Source organism: Gossypium hirsutum, chromosome D06 (assembly GCF_007990345.1).
Source record: "Gossypium hirsutum isolate 1008001.06 chromosome D06, Gossypium_hirsutum_v2.1, whole genome shotgun sequence".
In the NCBI taxonomy this organism is placed as follows: Eukaryota; Viridiplantae; Streptophyta; class Magnoliopsida; order Malvales; family Malvaceae; genus Gossypium; species Gossypium hirsutum.
Window position 1 is genome coordinate 46555418 of NC_053442.1, and position 5610 is coordinate 46561027.

The 5610-nt window shown below is 30.3% G+C and overlaps 1 long non-coding RNA gene across 2 annotated transcripts; it reads right to left on the reverse strand.

Annotated features, from left to right (window-relative positions):
* Nucleotides 1-1300: 1300 nt before the first annotated feature.
* LOC107900384 (uncharacterized) lies at nt 1301-3043 on the reverse strand. Of its 2 annotated transcripts, none has more exons than XR_001684921.2 (3): nt 2599-3043; nt 1868-1996; nt 1301-1600 (listed from the first exon to the last, which is right to left on the reverse strand). It is a non-coding gene; the product is annotated as an uncharacterized lncRNA (long non-coding RNA). The 2 variants fall into 2 exon arrangements; XR_005914517.1 differs by having other exon boundaries at nt 1868-2003.
* Between the last annotated feature and the right edge of the window lie 2567 nt (nt 3044-5610).

Consider the following 5610-nt stretch of genomic DNA (forward strand, 5'->3'; position numbering starts at 1 on the left):
GTTAAAGATAGGACTAAATTGCAAAATATACAGAAGTTACTATGTGAATTGAAATAATATGTTAAAAGGTTAAGTAAAGTGTGTACATCAAATTGAACTAAGTGGATAGTCTAGATACATTGTACGGTGACATTCATGTTAATAAGGACTAACTTGAAAAGTACATAAAGATTTATATGATATTAATTGGTAAGTAAAAGTGATGTCATACTTTAATAGTGTTAGTAATCTTGATAATCAATATACATATTCTTGAAAATTTTAAGAGTGAGATCTTGATATATAATTAAATAGTGTCGAATTAAATGTTTTAACATTGTAAAAATTGAATTAAATTGTAAGTGAAATAAAAGTGAATGGTGAATCAATACTAGAAAGAATGAAAAGCACAATACGTCATGAACTAAAAATGTAGTGATTGAAATACAATAAATATCGATAATTGAAATTATGCAATAAAGGGCTAGTTTGACAGAGATGAAAAATGTATGGTGAAAACATAAAAATCATGAAAAGTTATTTCGTGAATTAGTATCGTGAATTTAGTGTTAATTGAGTGCCTATGTAGATTAGTATTGAACCAAAGAATAGTCAATGAAAAAGCATAAGAAGTATAATAACAACTATATTAGAATTAATGAAAAATTAATCGTGGAAAGAAATCGTCATTTACCGAAGTTAAAAGTTGGTCAATAAATACCCAGAAATTTGTAGGTATAACACCTTCAACCTTATTGCGACGGAAAAATGTGCTACCCCGACAAATTTGTGGTCGTCATTAGAAGTTTCGTTGGTATAGGGCTATACTGACAAAAGTTATTTTATACAACCGAAATATCCATCAGCAAAAACAAACATTTTCTACATAGGCTTTTTGATCAATACTGACGCTTTTTTCCATCAATAAAAGTTTAAATTATTTTTTAATGAATTATTCTAGACAGTTTTCTATTCGATTTTTTTCCAAATTTCTCCTTTTAACAACTATATTTTTAAAAAAATAAAATATTATTTTTATTTTATGATTTGATTTTGTTACAAATCTTTTAGCAATTATATTTTTAAAAATAAAATAATCTAAAATATTCAATCAAAATAAAAAAAAGCAAATATTTTATGTTAATAATATATAAGTTGATATGAACATTAAGACATGAAAAGTTTCCAAACTCCAAAGTTAACAAATCTCCTTACTAGAAACAAAAAAAAAAATTCTTAAAACTACAATGGCCGATTACATAAAAGAGGAGATTCAATCTATTAATAATTGAACATATTCAAGACATCCTATATCAGTAGGTATCAAAATAGTTGGTGTCTCATCATTCTCTTGATTATTCATAGCAGTTGGTATCCAATTTGATATTCTTAACAAGTAAACAATGAACACACATACCCTCAGACTTGGTAGAGATAATTCCAAGAAAAGACATGTTATAATTAATCAAGACCATTCTCCTATCCAATTAATAAGAAATTAGATCCTAAAACGAATAACAATAAACTAGTGGAGACTATATTACTTGGAGTCCAACAATCTTTCTAAGTTGAGCTTTTCACCTTCCTCCAAAGATAGAAGTGCAGCAATCAATGCATCAAACTGTACAAATGCCAGCAATAATTAGTAAAATCCCACATGAGATCTAATCATAATTATATCTCTAACTTGATTAGCTTCTCTTCAATCACTTCAACAACAAACAATACAGCTACTAGTAAAATTATTCTATATTACTTTTAGTTCAAGACAAATTCATCTTGAGAAATACTTTCTCTATGGTTTCGTAATGCATAGATAACATATGAAAAGCCTCCAAACAAGAGTTAAAAAGCCTTGATAATATAATCAACCAACTTGATTTATTACCTGTTAAGATTCAAGATCCAGCAAGAGTCCCTAGACCTCCAGCAGTTAGCCACTTCTGTAAAGAGAAACCCAGCAACTTCACGAAAAATGATAGAGCAACGATCCAAATTGCAGGTTATATAGCTTTTCCTGCAAACTAGAAATACTATTAAAAGAATGAACAACTACAAAATTTTAAATTATTGAAGTAAAAAACTAAATTAATTAACAACAAATGAATAACAATAAAAATTTGGCATTAATATCACCTGAGATTCTAAGAACTTTCTCTTAACTTTCCTTTCCTAATCTTACAGAGAAAGCTTTGCTATGTTTTTAAAACAGAAAGATTTTGTTTGTGTTCAAATTAAAAGTAAAATATTGGATTTCAAGATAAATAATAGAACAAAACAAAAAAAATTATAAATTCATAACGAAAAAATCTGGAAATTTTTAAAGAAAAAATCTTTTGACTTGAACTAGAAAATATGATCTAATAAAATTTCATCGTAAGTTATATTCAAGTTTGGAGTTAGATTATCAAAACCACATGAAAATTCAAGGGAAAAAATTATCTAAGTTAAATTTATGTTAAGGAAACGAATGAAAAAAAAAACACTTCACAAAATCATGAAAATAAATATCAAGGGAAAAAAAAAAGAAAGAAAAAAGCTAAAATTCACCTATCAAACTGATTGAAGGTTTTGATTAAACTGAAGTTTTACTAATAAAAAAAATTAAAAAAATGCAACCTTAAATATGAGATTTGGAGAGAACTGGCGCAACCTCGACTAGATTTGATCTTTTACTTTGAATCAGAGATTTGGGAGCGGGACAGTAGCAACCATTTACTTGGAATCGGAATCGATGCATGAGGTGCGGTGTAGGGCTTTTACCCCCGCAGGCTTTGATGAATATATTGTCGAGCTTTGCATATGCATCTTGTTATTCTCTGCGAAAGCTTTTAACTTGTAACCTAACCCACTTATTTCACATAGCAGAGTATTGTGACATGAATGGTAAACGTTGAGAGAGAGCATGGGGGAAAATATTAGAATTTAGTGAAGGTAATTTGTGGAGAAGCGAAAATATTGAAAATTAGGGTTAAAGCTAAAGCTGCAAGAGACGATGAAAATTTTGAAAAGAAAAATTTGTTTTTTAAAAATTAATTACCGTCAGTATTAAAAATGGAGTCCCGGTTTTTTATGATACTTATAACGGATATTTGTTTTCCGTCTGTATATATCGAATTTATATTGGCAGAAATATAAGCCACCCATCGTAATAACATTTAGTGATAGTTTCTCAAATCGTTACAGTATCATGGTTATATGGACGAATTTATTCCATCAATATATGTAATAACACAATTTTTAGTAGTACTGGAAAATGTAGTTTCAGAACCTCATTTCCATAAATTAAGTCCGTAAATATGAAATAGAAATATTTACCGAGTTATGATGAGAAAATAATAGAGAATGACCAATTAATTTAGTCGATAAAATAGTTAATTAAGACTCAGAGACTAAATTGTAAAAGTTCAATTGCTATGCAGTTTTGATTAAGGAAAGACTTGAGGACTTGCATAACAATTGTTTAAATGTTCAAAATGGTAAATAAACCATTTTCAAATAGGAGATTGTGGATGAAGATGACATTCCCTCTAATTATTATTAATGATTAGTTTAAGTTAATTAAATTATGATTAGGTTACTTAAGTTAAATTAATTAAGCTTTAAACATACTATATATGTTAAATTAGTGGATGGAAGTGTCATCTTCCTCCTCCATCTTCTCCTTGCCATCAATTGAAGAAAGAAAACCTAAAATTTTATCTTCAACATTCGACCACTATTTATGTAACATCCCAGTTCTGACGGGTACAAGGTTTGGCGAGTAGTTGTAAAATAGTTTGTTTGGTGAGGTGGTATTTGCCCAAGTACATCTTTTAGCGCATAGAGCGGGTGTATTCTATTATGTGTGTGTAAGATAATGGTGGTTTGATATTAGACCTCCATGTTTGTTTGGGTAGGATGTCAGACAAGTAAAAAGGTATTGTGGAATAAGTTCACACTTGAAGGGTAGTGCGCCTTTTTACCTGTGGTGTTGTGCAAGTTAAGTTGCAAGGTAAGCTAGTTAGGAACCAACTAGATGTAAATCAGGGTACTCAATCAGGTTTCTTGAAAGTTGTATACCTTTAGAAAAGACAATTCAGTAAGGATGTGACGCATGTTAGGTTCCAATATGAGAACATGGGTCATAAATATATATTATGATATGGACTTAAGAAAAATGAGAGTTTCTTTCTTCTTTCTTTCATTTAAGAAAATTAATATACTATTGTGATTTCCTTGGAGATGAATATAGTTCTCTCTTGTTAAGCTGAAACTAAGGATCTAAGTTCATTCAGAAGGTTGTTTCATATCCTAGGTAAGCATTATAGTCTTGCATGTTAATCTCTAAAAGAGTACGCCTGTTTTATGTGATTGAATAATAAAATGAAGAAATAAGGCTTTGCATGGGGGTCATCCGTTCTTGAAATGATGATATATACTATTTGGATGAGTTTTAATGGTGTTCCTATGTTTTATAAGCAGTGGTGGTTGCAGTTACTTGTTGGAAGTTGAATCTAGAGTTCAAGCTGTTGTCCATGGTGGTCAAGTGAGTCTCTAAACTGACTCTTGCATGGATATTATTCATACCATAATAATTGCAGAAAAGTGATTGAATGGTGATGCCGAGATCGTAAAAGATGTAGTATGATATGGATGATGTATGAGTAATGTAGAGTGAAGTGTGGTTGTATATAAATGTTTGGAATGTATGATATGAGATGTGTGTTATGTTGGTTGTATATTGGTAGATTCAGATGATTGTGCTTAGTTTGTTTCGATGCATAAAGAGTCTGTAAAGTGAGTCTGTGTCTATTCTTCGTAGAGTTGTCTAAAAGGGGTTTGTCAGGACTTTAAATACGAACTTTGAAATGAAACTCTAAAGGAAAAGTTCATGGTCATGACATCCTCTGAAAAGAACTAAGGAATGGTGATTATCCAATAGGGTTCCCTGCGTATCCTAGGATGATGATGGGCAAACCTCATGTACTGTGAGTTTGGGAAATCTATATCGTAAACATGACAGGAAAGAATAAGCTTTTGTGGTGAACTATGAAAGAATAAACATTTATGGTGAACTATGAAAGAATAAGCCTTTGGGGAGAATAATGAAAGAACAAACCTTTGTGGCAAACTATGAAAGAATAAGCCTTTGTGGCGGACTCCGTATGAAATGATATGGCGTATCCTACATGACCTTTAATCACGATAAAAAAGACTAGAATAAGCTAGAGTGGTTGATGGTTTCAAGGTAAGGACCAAGTAAACTCAAGAAACAATTGAAGATGATAGTTGGAAGAGATAACGAAATGGATGAGCTTTCATTGAAAGAACAAATCTGAATAAGGGTTGTGTAACAGCCCTTTTCTTAGTGGTGTGAGAAACAGTGGTTTTGGGACCACAAATTCGACGAGTAAAACTGTAAATATTATTATTTAATATTTACGAGTAAAATATAATACTATATTGAATTTTTATTTGATAAATTTCGTTAATTGAACGAATTGTTAAGTTCAAGTGGGTTGTCCCTAAAGTTAAGTGGTTTTGGAAAATGAGGTATCGAGACTTGGTTTTCATAAATTTAGCCCGTAAATATTTTTATTAAATATTTACAAAGTGTTTATATAGGTGTACTCAAGTTTGGTCGAAAAA